The sequence below is a fragment of the Gnatocerus cornutus genome, chromosome 8 (assembly GCF_029298725.1).
Source record: "Gnatocerus cornutus isolate USDA-ARS CGAHR chromosome 8, icGnaCorn1.1, whole genome shotgun sequence".
Lineage (NCBI taxonomy): Eukaryota > Metazoa > Arthropoda > Insecta > Coleoptera > Tenebrionidae > Gnatocerus > Gnatocerus cornutus.
Window position 1 is genome coordinate 3,814,844 of NC_142240.1, and position 15,594 is coordinate 3,830,437.

The window sequence follows — 15,594 nt, forward strand, 5'->3', positions numbered from 1 at the left end:
CTTGGTAAAAAGTCATGATGTTGTAGATTTCGTGCTCTTCTTTGCGAATTCAAGCCAGAAAACCACGAAAATCGGCGAGAAATCGTCGTTTTGCATCGAAATATGCGGTTTTCTCTAAGAATTTTGATGATTTCGTGCAGAATTCTGCTGTTTTCTTGCAATTCAGCCGTTGAATCTTGGTAAAAAGTCATGATTTTGTTGATTTCGTGCTCTTCTTGGCGAATTCAAGATAGAAAACAACGAAAATCGGCGAGAAATCGTTGTTTTGCATCGAAATATGCGGTTTTCTGTAAGAATTTTGATCATTTCGTGCAGAATTCTGCGGTTTTCTTGCTATTCAGCCGTTGAATGTTGGTAAAAAGTCATGATTTTGTAGATTTCGTGCTCTTCTTTGCGAATTCAAGCCAGAAAACAACGAAAATCGGCGAGAAATCGTCGTTTTGCATCGAAATATGCGGTTTTCTGTAAGAATTTTGATGATTTCGTGCAGAATTCTGCTGTTTTCTTGCAATTCAGCTGTTGAATCTTGGTAAAAAGTCATGATTTTGTAGATTTCGTGCTCTTCTTTGCGAATTCAAGCCAGAAAACAATGAAAATCGGCGAGAAATAATCGTTTTGCATCGAAATATGCGGTTTTCTGTAAGAATTTTGATGATTTCGTGCAGAATTCTGCTGTTTTCTTGCAATTCAGCCGTTGAATCTTAATAAAAAGCCATGATTTTGTAGATTTTGTGCTCTTGTTTGCGAACTCAAGCCAGAAAACCACGAAAATCGGCGAGAAATCGTCGTTTTGCATCGAAATATGCGGTTTTCTCTAAGAATTTTGATGCTTTCGTGCAGAATTTTGCTGTTTTCTTGCAATTCAGCCGTTGAATCTTGGTAAAAAGTGATGATTTTGTTGATTTCGTGCTCTTCTTTGCGAATTCAAGCCAGAAAACAACGAAAATCGGCGAGAAATCGTCGTTTTGCATCGAAATATGCGGTTTTCTGTAAGAATTTTGATGATTTCGTGCAGAATTCTGCTGTTTTCTTGCAATTCAGCCGTAGAATCTTGGTAAAAAGTGATGATTTTGTAGATTTCGTGCTCTTCTTTGCGAATTCAAGCCAGAAAACAACGAAAATCGGCGAGAAATCGTTGTTTTGCATCGAAATATGCGGTTTTCTGTAAGAATTTTGATGATTTCGTGCAGAATTCTGCTGTTTTCTTGCAATTCAGCCGTTGAATCTTGGTAAAAAGTCATGACTTTGTAGATTTCGTGCTCTTCTTTGCGAATTCAAGCCAGAAAACAACGAAAATCGGCGAGAAATCGACGTTTTGCATCGAAAAATGCGGTTTTCTGTAAGAATTTTGATAATTTCGTGCAGAATTCTGCTGTTTTCTTGCAATTCAGCCGTAGAATCTTGGTAAAAAGTGATGATTTTGTAGATTTCGTGCTCTTCTTTGCGAATTCAAGCCAGAAAACAACGAAAATCGGCGAGAAATCGTTGTTTTGCATCGAAATATGCAGTTTTCTCTAAGAATTTTGATGATTTCGTGCAGAATTCTGCTGTTTTCTTGCAATTCAGCCGTTGAATCTTGGTAAAAAGTCATGATTTTGTAGATTTTGTGCTATTCGTTGCGAATTCAAGCCAGAAAACAACGAAAATCGGCGAGAAATCGTCGTTTTGCATCGAAATATGCGGTTTTCTCTAAGAATTTTGATGATTTCGTGCAGAATTCTGCTGTTTTCTTGCAATTCAGCCGTTGAATCTTGGTAAAAAGTCATGATTTTGTTGATTTCGTGCTCTTCTTGGCGAATTCAAGATAGAAAACAACGAAAATCGGCGAGAAATCGTTGTTTTGCATCGAAATATGCGGTTTTCTGTAAGAATTTTGATCATTTCGTGCAGAATTCTGCGGTTTTCTTGCTATTCAGCCGTTGAATCTTGGTAAAAAGTCATGATTTTGTAGATTTCGTGCTCTTCTTTGCGAATTCAAGCCAGAAAACAACGAAAATCGGCGAGAAATCGTCGTTTTGCATCGAAATATGCGGTTTTCTGTAAAAATTTTGATGATTTCGTGCAGAATTCTGCTGTTTTCTTGCAATTCAGCTGTTGAATCTTGGTAAAAAGTCATGATTTTGTAGATTTCGTGCTCTTCTTTGCGAATTCAAGCCAGAAAACAACGAAAATCGGCGAGAAATAATCGTTTTGCATCGAAATATGCGGTTTTCTGTAAGAATTTTGATGATTTCGTGCAGAATTCTGCTGTTTTCTTGCAATTCAGCCGTTGAATCTTAATAAAAAGCCATGATTTTGTAGATTTTGTGCTCTTCTTTGCGAACTCAAGCCAGAAAACCAAGAAAATCGGCGAGAAATCGTCGTTTTGCATCGAAATATGCGGTTTTCTCTAAGAATTTTGATGCTTTCGTGCAGAATTTTGCTGTTTTCTTGCAATTCAGCCGTTGAATCTTGGTAAAAAGTGATGATTTTGTTGATTTCGTGCTCTTCTTTGCGAATTCAAGCCAGAAAACAACGAAAATCGGCGAGAAATCGTCGTTTTGCATCGAAATATGCGGTTTTCTGTAAGAATTTTGATGATTTCGTGCAGAATTCTGCTGTTTTCTTGCAATTCAGCCGTAGAATCTTGGTAAAAAGTGATGATTTTGTAGATTTCGTGCTCTTCTTTGCGAATTCAAGCCAGAAAACAACGAAAATCGGCGAGAAATCGTTGTTTTGCATCGAAATATGCGGTTTTCTGTAAGAATTTTGATGATTTCGTGCAGAATTCTGCTGTTTTCTTGCAATTCAGCCGTTGAATCTTGGTAAAAAGTCATGACTTTGTAGATTTCGTGCTCTTCTTTGCGAATTCAAGCCAGAAAACAACGAAAATCGGCGAGAAATCGACGTTTTGCATCGAAAAATGCGGTTTTCTGTAAGAATTTTGATGATTTCGTGCAGAATTCTGCTGTTTTCTTGCAATTCAGCCGTAGAATCTTGGTAAAAAGTGATGATTTTGTAGATTTCGTGCTCTTCTTTGCGAATTCAAGCCAGAAAACAACGAAAATCGGCGAGAAATCGTTCTTTTGCATCGAAATATGCGGTTTTCTGTAAGAATTTTGATGATTTCGTGCAGAATTCTGCTGTTTTCTTGCAATTCAGCCGTTGAATCTTGGTAAAAAGTCATGACTTTGTAGATTTCGTGCTCTTCTTTGCGAATTCAAGCCAGAAAACAACGAAAATCGGCGAGAAATCGACGTTTTGCATCGAAAAATGCGGTTTTCTGTAAGAATTTTGATGATTTCGTGCAGAATTCTGCTGTTTTCTTGCAATTCAGCCGTAGAATCTTGGTAAAAAGTGATGATTTTGTAGATTTCGTGCTCTTCTTTGCGAATTCAAGCCAGAAAACAACGAAAATCGGCGAGAAATCGTTGTTTTGCATCGAAATATGCAGTTTTCTCTAAGAATTTTGATGATTTCGTGCAGAATTCTGCTGTTTTCTTGCAATTCAGCCGTTGAATCTTGGTAAAAAGTCATGATTTTGTAGATTTTGTGCTATTCGTTGCGAATTCAAGCCAGAAAACAACGAAAATCGGCGAGAAATCGTCGTTTTGCATCGAAATATGCGGTTTTCTCTAAGAATTTTGATGATTTCGTGCAGAATTCTGCTGTTTTCTTGCAATTCAGCCGTTGAATCTTGGTAAAAAGTCATGATTTTGTTGATTTTGTGCTCTTCTTGGCGAATTCAAGATAGAAAACAACGAAAATCGGCGAGAAATCGTTGTTTTGCATCGAAATATGCGGTTTTCTGTAAGAATTTTGATCATTTCGTGCAGAATTCTGCGGTTTTCTTGCTATTCAGCCGTTGAATCTTGGTAAAAAGTCATGATTTTGTAGATTTCGTGCTCTTCTTTGCGAATTCAAGCCAGAAAACAACGAAAATCGGCGAGAAATCGTCGTTTTGCATCGAAATATGCGGTTTTCTGTAAGAATTTTGATGATTTCGTGCAGAATTCTGCTGTTTTCTTGCAATTCAGCTGTTGAATCTTGGTAAAAAGTCATGATTTTGTAGATTTCGTGCTCTTCTTTGCGAATTCAAGCCAGAAAACAACGAAAATCGGCGAGAAATAATCGTTTTGCATCGAAATATGCGGTTTTCTGTAAGAATTTTGATGATTTCGTGCAGAATTCTGCTGTTTTCTTGCAATTCAGCCGTTGAATCTTAATAAAAAGCCATGATTTTGTAGATTTTGTGCTCTTCTTTGCAAACTCAAGCCAGAAAACCACGAAAATCGGCGAGAAATCGTCGTTTTGCATCGAAATATGCGGTTTTCTCTAAGAATTTTGATGCTTTCGTGCAGAATTTTGCTGTTTTCTTGCAATTCAGCCGTTGAATCTTGGTAAAAAGTGATGATTTTGTTGATTTCGTGCTCTTCTTTGCGAATTCAAGCCAGAAAACAACGAAAATCGGCGAGAAATCGTCGTTTTGCATCGAAATATGCGGCTTTCTGTAAGAATTTTGATGATTTCGTGCAGAATTCTGCTGTTTTCTTGCAATTCAGCCGTAGAATCTTGGTAAAAAGTGATGATTTTGTAGATTTCGTGCTCTTCTTTGCGAATTCAAGCCAGAAAACAACGAAAATCGGCGAGAAATCGTTGTTTTGCATCGAAATATGCGGTTTTCTGTAAGAATTTTGATGATTTCGTGCAGAATTCTGCTGTTTTCTTGCAATTCAGCCGTTGAATCTTGGTAAAAAGTCATGACTTTGTAGATTTCGTGCTCTTCTTTGCGAATTCAAGCCAGAAAACAACGAAAATCGGCGAGAAATCGACGTTTTGCATCGAAAAATGCGGTTTTCTGTAAGAATTTTGATGATTTCGTGCAGAATTCTGCTGTTTTCTTGCAATTCAGCCGTAGAATCTTGGTAAAACGTGATGATTTTGTAGATTTCGTGCTCTTCTTTGCGAATTCAAGCCAGAAAACAACGAAAATCGGCGAGAAATCGTTGTTTTGCATCGAAATATGCGGTTTTCTGTAAGAATTTTGATGATTTCGTGCAGAATTCTGCTGTTTTCTTGCAATTCAGCCGTTGAATCTTGGTAAAAAGTCATGACTTTGTAGATTTCGTGCTCTTCTTTGCGAATTCAAGCCAGAAAACAACGAAAATCGGCGAGAAATCGTTGTTTTGCATCGAAATATGCGGTTTTCTGTAAGAATTTTGATGATTTCGTCCAGAATTCTGCTGTTTTCTTGCAATTCAGCCGTTGAATCTTGGTAAAAAGTCATGATTTTGTAGATTTCGTGCTATTCTTTGCGAATTCAAGCCAGAAAACAACGAAAATCGGCGAGAAATCGTTGTTTTGCATCGAAATATGCGGTTTTCTGTAAGAATTTTGATGATTTCGTCCAGAATTCTGCTGTTTTCTTGCAATTCAGCCGTTGAATCTTGGTAAAAAGTCATGATTTTGTAGATTTTGTGCTCTTCTTTGCGAATTCAAGCCAGAAAACAACGAAAATCGGCGAGAAATCGTCGTTTTGCATCGAAATATGCGGTTTTCTGTAAGAATTTTGATGATTTCGTGCAGAATTCTGCTGTTTTCTTGCAATTCAGCTATTGAATCTTGGTAAAAAGTCATGATTTTGTAGATTTCGTGCTCTTCTTTGCGAATTCAAGCCAGAAAACAACGAAAATCGGCGAGAAATCGTCGTTTTGCATCGAAATATGCGGTTTTCTGTAAGAATTTTGATGATTTCGTGCAGAATTCTGCTGTTTTCTTGCAATTCAGCCGTTGAACCTTGGTAAAAAGTCATGATTTTGTAGATTTCGTGCTCTTCTTTGCGAATTCAAGCCAGAAAACAACGAAAATCGGCGAGAAATCGTCGTTTTGCATCGAAATATGCGGTTTTCTGTAAGAATTTTGATGATTTCGTGCAGAATTCTGCTGTTTTCTTGCAATTCAGTCGTTGAATCTTGGTAAAAAGTCATGATTTTGTAGATTTCGTGCTCTTCTTTGCGAATTCAAGCCAGAAAACAACGAAAATCGGCGAGAAATCGTCGTTTTGCATCGAAATATGCTGTTTTCTGTAAGAATTTTGATGATTTCGTGCAGAATTCTGCTGTTTTCTTGCAATTCAGCTGTTGAATCTTGGTAAAAAGTCATGATTTTGTAGATTTCGTGCTCTTCTTTGCGAATTCAAGCCAGAAAACAACGAAAATCGGCGAAAAATAATCGTTTTGCATCGAAATATGCGGTTTTCTGTAAGAATTTTGATGATTTCGTGCAGAATTCTGCTGTTTTCTTGCAATTCAGCCGTTGAATCTTAATAAAAAGTCATGATGTTGTAGATTTCGTGCTCTTCTTTGCGAACTCAAGCCAGAAAACCACGAAAATCGGCGAGAAATCGTCGTTTTGCATCGAAATATGCGGTTTTCTCTAAGAATTTTGATGATTTCAACGATATCAACGATATCAACGAAAATCGGCGAAAAATAATCGTTTTGCATCGAAATATGCGGTTTTCTGTAAGAATTTTGATGATTTCGTGCAGAATTCTGCTGTTTTCTTGCAATTCAGCCGTTGAATCTTAATAAAAAGTCATGATGTTGTAGATTTCGTGCTCTTCTTTGCGAACTCAAGCCAGAAAACCACGAAAATCGGCGAGAAATCGTCGTTTTGCATCGAATGCAAATGCGCAACCGCAAATGAATATGCGGTTTTCTCTAAGAATTTTGATGATTTCGTGCAGAATTCTGCTGTTTTCTTGCAATTCTGCTGTAGAATCTTGGTAAAAAGTGATGATTTTGTAGATTTCGTGTTCTTCTTTGCGAATTCAAGCCAGAAAACAACGAAAATCGGCGAGAAATCGTTGTTTTGCATCGAAATATGCGGTTTTCTGTGAGAATTTTGATAATTTCGTGCAGAATTCTGCGGTTTTCTTGCAATTCAGCCGTTGAATCTTGGTAAAAAGTCATGATTTTGTAGATTTCGTGCTCTTCTTTGCGAATTCAAGCCAGAAAATAACGAAAATTGGCGAGAAATCGTCGTTTTGCATCGAAATATGCGGTTTTCTGTAAGAATTTTGATGATTTCGTGCAGAATTCTGCTGTTTTCTTGCAATTCAGCCGTTAAATCTTAATAAAAAGTCATGATTTTGTAGATTTCGTGCTCTTGTTTGCGAACTCAAGCCAGAAAACCACGAAAATCGGCGAGAAATCGTCGTTTTGCATCGAAATATGCGGTTTTCTCTAAGAATTTTGATGATTTCGTGCAGAATTCTGCTGTTTTCTTGCAATTCAGCCGTTGAATCTTGGTAAAAAGTGATGATTTTGTTGATTTCGTGCTCTTCTTTGCGAATTCAAGCCAGAAAACAACGAAAATCGGCGAGAAATCGACGTTTTGCATCGAAAAATGCGGTTTTCTGTAAGAATTTTGATGATTTCGTGCAGAATTCTGCTGTTTTCTTGCAATTCAGCCGTAGAATCTTGGTAAAAAGTGATGATTTTGTAGATTTCGTGCTCTTGTTTGCGAATTCAAGCCAGAAAACAACGAAAATCGGCGAGAAATCGACGTTTTGCATCGAAAAATGCGGTTTTCTGTAAGAATTTTGATGATTTCGTGCAGAATTCTGCTGTTTTCTTGCGATTCAGCCGTTGAATCTTGGTAAAAAGTCATGATTTTGTAGATTTCGTGCTATTCTTTGCGAATTCAAGCCAGAAAACAACGAAAATCGGCGAGAAATCGTTGTTTTGCATCGAAATATGCGGTTTTCTGTAAGAATTTTGATGATTTCGTCCAGAATTCTGCTGTTTTCTTGCAATTCAGCCGTTGAATCTTGGTAAAAAGTCATGATTTTGTAGATTTTGTGCTCTTCTTTGCGAATTCAAGCCAGAAAACAACGAAAATCGGCGAGAAATCGTCGTTTTGCATCGAAATATGCGGTTTTCTGTAAGAATTTTGATGATTTCGTGCAGAATTCTGCTGTTTTCTTGCAATTCAGCTATTGAATCTTGGTAAAAAGTCATGATTTTGTAGATTTCGTGCTCTTCTTTGCGAATTCAAGCCAGAAAACAACGAAAATCGGCGAGAAATCGTCGTTTTGCATCGAAATATGCGGTTTTCTGTAAAAATTTTGATGATTTCGTGCAGAATTCTGCTGTTTTCTTGCAATTCAGCCGTTGAACCTTGGTAAAAAGTCATGATTTTGTAGATTTCGTGCTCTTCTTTGCGAATTCAAGCCAGAAAACAACGAAAATCGGCGAGAAATAATCGTTTTACATCGAAATATGCGGTTTTCTGTAAGAATTTTGATGATTTCGTGCAGAATTCTGCTGTTTTCTTGCAATTCAGCCTATGAATCTTAATAAAAAGTCATGATGTTGTAGATTTCGTGCTCTTCTTTGCGAACTCAAGCCAGAAAACCACGAAAATCGGCGAGAAATCGTCGTTTTGCATCGAAATATGCGGTTTTCTCTAAGAATTTTGATGATTTCGTGCAGAATTCTGCTGTTTTCTTGCAATTCTGCTGTAGAATCTTGGTAAAAAGTGATGATTTTGTAGATTTCGTGTTCTTCTTTGCGAATTCAAGCCAGAAAAGTTTTCTGTAAGAATTTTGATAATTTCGTGCAGAATTCTGCGGTTTTCTTGCAATTCAGCCGTTGAATCTTGGTAAAAGGTCATGATTTTGTAGATTTCGTGCTCTTCTTTGCGAATTCAAGCCAGAAAATAACGAAAATTGGCGAGAAATCGTCGTTTTGCATCAAAATATGCGGTTTTCTGTAAGAATTTTGATGATTTCGTGCAGAATTCTGCTGTTTTCTTGCAATTCAGCTGTTGAATCTTGGTAAAAAGTCATGATTTTGTAGATTTCGTGCTCTTTTTTGCGAATTCAAGCCAGAAAACAACGAAAATCGGCGAGAAATAATCGTTATGCATCGAAATATGCGGTTTTCTGTAAGAATTTTGATGATTTCGTGCAGAATTCTGCTGTTTTCTTGCAATTCAGCCGTTAAATCTTAATAAAAAGTCATGATTTTGTAGATTTCGTGCTCTTCTTTGCGAACTCAAGCCAGAAAACCACGAAAATCGGCGAGAAATCGTCGTTTTGCATCGAAATATGCGGTTTTCTCTAAGAATTTTGATGATTTCGTGCAGAATTCTGCTGTTTTCTTGCAATTCAGCCGTTGAATCTTGGTAAAAAGTGATGATTTTGTTGATTTCGTGCTCTTCTTTGCGGATTCAAGCCAGAAAACAACGAAAATCGGCGAGAAATCGTCGTTTTGCATCGAAATACGCGGTTTTCTCTAAGAATTTTGACGATTTCGTGCAGAATTCTGCTGTTTTCTTGCAATTCAGCCGTTGAATCTTGGTAAAAAGTCATGATTTTGTAGATTTCGTGCTCTTCTGGCAAATTCAAGATAGAAAACAACGAAAATCGGCGAGAAATCGTTGTTTTGCATCGAAATATGCAGTTTTCTCTAAGAATTTTGATGATTTCGTGCAGAATTCTGCTGTTTTCTTGCAATTCAGCCGTTGAATCTTGGCAAAAAGTCATAATTTTGTAGATTTCGTGCTCTTCTTTGCGAATTCAAGCCAGAAAACAACGAAAATCGGCGAGAAATCGTCATTTTGCATCGAAATATGCGGTTTTCTGTAAGAATTTTGATGATTTTGTGCAGAATTCTGCTGTTTTCTTGCAATTCAGCCGTTGAATCTTGGTAAAAAGTCATGACTTTGTAGATTTCGTGCTCTTCTTTGCGAATTCAAGCCAGAAAACAACGAAAATCGGCGAGAAATCGACGTTTTGCATCGAAAAATGCGGTTTTCTGTAAGAATTTTGATGATTTCGTGCAGAATTCTGCTGTTTTCTTGCGATTCAGCCATTGAATCTTGGTAAAAAGTCATGATTTTGTAGATTTCGTGCTATTCTTTGCGAATTCAAGCCAGAAAACAACGAAAATCGGCGAGAAATCGTCGTTTTGCATCGAAATATTCGGTTTTCTGTAAGAATTTTGATGATTTCGTGCAGAATTCTGCTGTTTTCTTGCAATTCAGCCATTGAATCTTGGTAAAAAGTCATGATTTTGTAGATTTCGTGCTCTTCTTTGCGAATTCAAGCCAGAAAACAACGAAAATCGGCGAGAAATCGTCGTTTTGCATCGAAATACGCGGTTTTCTGTAAGAATTTTGATGATTTCGTGCAGAATTCTGCTGTTTTCTTGCAATTCAGCCGTTGAACCTTGGTAAAAGTCATGATTTTGTAGATTTCGTGCTCTTCTTTGCGAATTCAAGCCAGAAAACAACGAAAATCGGCGAGAAATCGTCGTTTTGCATCGAAATATGCGGTTTTCTGTAAGAATTTTGATGATTTCGTGCAGAATTCTGCTGTTTTCTTGCAATTCAGTCGTTGAATCTTGGTAAAAAGTCATGATTTTGTAGATTTCGTGCTCTTCTTTGCGAATTCAAGCCAGAAAACAACGAAAATCGGCGAGAAATCGTCGTTTTGCATCGAAATATGCGGTTTTCTGTAAGAATTTTGATGATTTCGTGCAGAATTCTGCTGTTTTCTTGCAATTCAGCCGTTGAATCTTGGTAAAAAGTCATGATTTTGTAGATTTCGTGCTCTTCTTTGCGAATTCAAGCCAGAAAACAACGAAAATCGGCGAGAAATCGTCGTTTTGCATCGAAATATGCGGTTTTCTGTAAGAATTTTGATGACTTCGTGCAGAATTCTGCTGTTTTCTTGCAATTCAGCCGTTGAGTCTTGGTAAAAAGTGATGATTTTGTAGATTTTGTGCTCTTCTTTGCGAATTTAAGCCAGAAAACAACGAAAATCGGCGAGAAATCGTCGTTTTGCATCGAAATATGCGGTTTTCTGTAAGAATTTTGATGATTTCGTGCAGAATTTTGCTGTTTTCTTGCAATTCAGCCGTTGAATCTTGGTAAAAAGTCATGATTTTGTAGATTTCGTGCTCTTCTTTGCGAATTCAAGCCAGAAAACAACGAAAATCGGCGAAAAATCGTCGTTTTGCATCGAAATATGCGGTTTTCTGTAAGAATTTTGATGATTTCGTGCAGAATTCTGCTGTTTTCTTGCAATTCAGCCGTTGAATCTATGTAAAAAGTCATGATTTTGTAGATTTTGTGCTCTTCTTGGCGAATTCAAGATAGAAAACAACGAAAATCGGCGAGAAATCGTTGTTTTGCATCGAAATATGCGGTTTTCTGTAGGAATTTTGATGATTTCGTGCAGAATTCTGCTGTTTTCTTGCAATTCAGCCGTAGAATCTTGGTAAAAAGTGATGATTTTGTAGATTTCGTGCTTTTCTTTGCGAATTCAAGCCAGAATACAACGAAAATCGGTGAGAAATCGTTGTTTTGCATCGAAATATGCGGTTTTCTGTAAGAATTTTGATGATTTCGTGCAGAATTCTGCTGTTTTCTTGCAATTCAGCCGTTGAATCTTGGTTAAAAGTCATGATTTTGTAGATTTCGTGCTCTTCTTTGCGAATTCAAGCCAGAAAACAACGAAAATCGGCGAGAAATAATCGTTATGCATCGAAATATGCGGTTTTCTGTAAGAATTTTTGATGATTTCGCGCAGAATTCTGCTGTTTTCTTGCAATTCAGCCGTTGAATCTTGGTAAAAAGTCATGATTTTGTAGATTTCGTGCTCTTCTTTGCGAATTCAAGCCAGAAAACAACGAAAATCGGCAAGAAATCGTCGTTTTGCATCGAAATATGCGGTTTTCTGTTAGAATTTTGATGATTTCGTGCAGAATTCTGCTGTTTTCTTGCAATTCAGCCGTTGAATCTTGGTAAAAAGTCATGATTTTGTAGATTTCGTGCTCTTCTTTGCGAATTCAAGCCAGAAAACAACGAAAATCGGCGAGAAATAATCGTTATGCATCGAAATATGCGGTTTTCTGTAAGAATTTTTGATGATTTCGCGCAGAATTCTGCTGTTTTCTTGCAATTCAGCCGTTGAATCTTGGTAAAAAGTCATGATTTTGTAGATTTCGTGCTCTTCTTTGCGAATTCAAGCCAGAAAACAACGAAAATCGGCAAGAAATCGTCGTTTTGCATCGAAATATGCGGTTTTCTGTTAGAATTTTTGATGATTTCGTGCAGAATTCTGCTGTTTTCTTGCAATTCAGCCGTAGAATCTTGGTAAAAAGTGATGATTTTGTAGATTTCGTGCTCTTCTTTGCGAATTCAAGCCAGAATACAACGAAAATCGGTGAGAAATCGTTGTTTTGCATCGAAATATGCGGTTTTCTGTAAGAATTTTGATGATTTCGTGCAGAATTCTGCTGTTTTCTTGCAATTCAGCCGTTGAATCTTGGTTAAAAGTCATGATTTTGTAGATTTCGTGCTCTTCTTTGCGAATTCAAGCCAGAAAACAACGAAAATCGGCGAGAAATCGTTGTTTTGCATCGAAATATGCGGTTTTCTGTAAGAATTTTGATGATTTCGTGCAGAATTCTGCTGTTTTCTTGCAATTCAGCCGTTGAATCTTGGTAAAAAGTCATGATTTTGTAGATTTCGTGCTCTTCTTTGCGAATTCAAGCCAGAAAACAACGAAAATCGGCGAGAAATCGTCGTTTTGCATCGAAATATGCGGTTTTCTGTAAGAATTTTGATGATTTCGTGCAGAATTCTGCTGTTTTCTTGCAATTCAGCCGTTGAATCTTGGTAAAAACTCATGATTTTGTAGATTTCGTGCTCTTCTTTGCGAATGCAAGATAGAAAACAACGAAAATCAGCGAGAAATCGTCGATTTGCATCGAAATATGCAGTTTTCTCTAAGAATTTTGATGATTTCGTGTAGAATTCTGCTGTTTTCTTGCAATTCAGCCGTTGAATCTTGGTAAAAAGTGATGATTTTGTAGATTTCGTGCTCTTCTTTGCGAATTCAAGATAGAAAACAACGAAAATCAGCAAGAAATCGTCGTTTTGCATCAAAATATGCGGTTTTCTCTAAGAATTTTGATGATTTCGTGCAGAATTCTGCTGTTTTCTTGCAATTCAGCCGTTGAATCTTGGTAAAAAGTCATGATTTTGTAGATTTTGTGCTCTTCTTTGCAAATTCATGCCAGAAAACAAGATTTCTCTTCTTTGCGAATTCAAGATAGAAAACAAAGAAAATCAGCGAGAAATCGTCGTTTTGCATCGAAATATGCGGTTTTCTGTAAGAATTTTGATGATTTCGTGCAGAATTCTGCTGTTTTCTTGCAATTCAGCCGTTGAATCTTGGTTAAAAGTCATGATTTTGTAGATTTCCTGCTCTTCTTTCCGAATTCAAGCCAGAAAACAACGAAAATCGGCGAGAAATCGTCGTTTTGCATCGAAATATGCGGTTTTCTGTAAGAATTTTGATGATTTCGTGCAGAATTCTGCTGTTTTCTTTCAATTCAGCCGTTGAATCTAGGTAAAAAGTCATAATTTTGTAGATTTCGTGCTCTTCTTGGCGAATTCAAGATAGAAAACAACGAAAATCGTCGAGAAATCGTTGTTTTGCATCGAAATATGCGGTTTTCTGTAAGAATTTTGATGATTTCGTGCAGAATTCTGCTGTTTTCTTGCAATTCAGCCGTTGAATCTAGGTAAAAAGTCATGATTTTGTAGATTTCGTGCTCTTCTTGGCGAATTCAAGATAGAAAACAACGAAAATCGGCGAGAAATCGTTGTTTTGCATCGAAATATGCAGTTTTCTCTAGGAATTTTGATGATTTCGTGCAGAATTCTGCTGTTTTTTTGCAATTCAGCCGTTGAATCTTGGTAAAAAGTCATGATTTTGTAGAGTTCGTGCGCTTCTTTGCGAATTTAAGCCAGAAAACAACGAAAATCGGCGAGAAATCGTCGTTTTGCATCGAAATATGCGGTTTTCTCTAAGAATTTTGACGATTTCGTGCAGAATTCTGCTGTTTTCTTGCAATTCAGCAGATGAATCGTGGTAAAAAGTCATGATTTTGTAGATTTCGTGCTCTTCTTTGCGAATTCAAGATAGAAAACAACAAAAATCAGCGAGAAATCGTCGTTTTGCATCGAAATATGCGGTTTTCTCTAAGAATTTTGATGATTTCGTGCAGAATTCTGCTCTTTTCTTGCAATTCAGTCGTTGAATCTTGGTAAAAAGTCATGATTTTGTAGATTTCGTGCTCTTCTTTGCGAATTCATGGCAGAAAACAACGAAAATCGGCGAGAAATCGTCGTTTTGCATCGAAATATGCGGTTTTCTGTAAGAATTTTGATGATTTCGTGCAGAATTCTGCTGTTTTCTTGCAATTCAGCCGTTGAATCTTGGTAAAAAGTCATGATTTTGTAGATTTCGTGCTCTTCTTTGCGAATTCAAGCCAGAAAACAACGAAAATCGGCGAGAAATTGTCGTTTTGCATCGAAATATGCGGTTTTCTGTAAGAATTTTGATGATTTCGTGCAGAATTCTGCTGTTTTCTTGCAATTCAGCCGTTGAATCTAGGTAAAAAGTCATGATTTTGTAGATTTCGTGCTCTTCTTGGCGAATTCAAGATAGAAAACAACGAAAATCGGCGAGAAATCGTTGTTTTGCATCGTAATATGCAGTTTTCTCTAAGAATCTTGATGATTTCGTGCAGAATTCTGCTGTTTTCTTGCAATTCAGCCGTTGAATCTTGGTAAAAAGTGATGATTTTGTAGATTTCGTGCTCTTTTTTGCGAATTCAAGCCAGAAAACAACGAAAATCGGCGAGAAATCGTTGTTTTGCATCGAAATATGCGGTTTTCTGTAAGAATTTTGATGATTTCGTGCAGAATTCTGCTGTTTTCTTGCAATTCAGCCGTTGAATCTAGGTAAAAAGTCATGATTTTGTAGATTTCGTGCTCTTCTTGGCGAATTCAAGATAGAAAACAACGAAAATCGGCGAGAAATCGTTGTTTTGCATCGAAATATGCAGTTTTCTCTAGGAATTTTGATGATTTCGTGCAGAATTCTGCTGTTTTTTTGCAATTCAGCCGTTGAATCTTGGTAAAAAGTCATGATTTTGTAGATTTCGTGCGCTTCTTTGCGAATTTAAGCCAGAAAACAACGAAAATCGGCGAGAAATCGTCGTTTTGCATCGAAATATGCGGTTTTCTCCAAGAATTTTGACGATTTCGTGCAGAATTCTGCTGTTTTCTTGCAATTCAGCAGATGAATCTTGGTAAAAAGTCATGATTTTGTAGATTTCGTGCTCTTCTTTGCGAATTCAAGATAGAAAACAACAAAAATCAGCGAGAAATCGTCGTTTTGCATCGAAATATGCGGTTTTCTGTAAGAATTTTGATGATTTCGTGCAGAATTCTGCTGTTTTCTTGCAATTCAGCCGTTGAATCTTGGTAAAAAGTCATGATTTTGTAGATTTTGTGCTCTTCTTTGCAAATTCATGCCAGAAAACAAGATTTCTCTTCTTTGCGAATTCAAGATAGAAAACAAAGAAAATCAGCGAGAAATCGTCGTTTTGCATCGAAATATGCGGTTTTCTGTAAGAATTTTGATGATTTCGTGCAGAATTCTGCTGTTTTCTTGCAATTCAGCCGTTGAATCTTGGTTAAAAGTCATGATTTTGTAGATTTCCTGCTCTTCTTTCCGAATTCAAG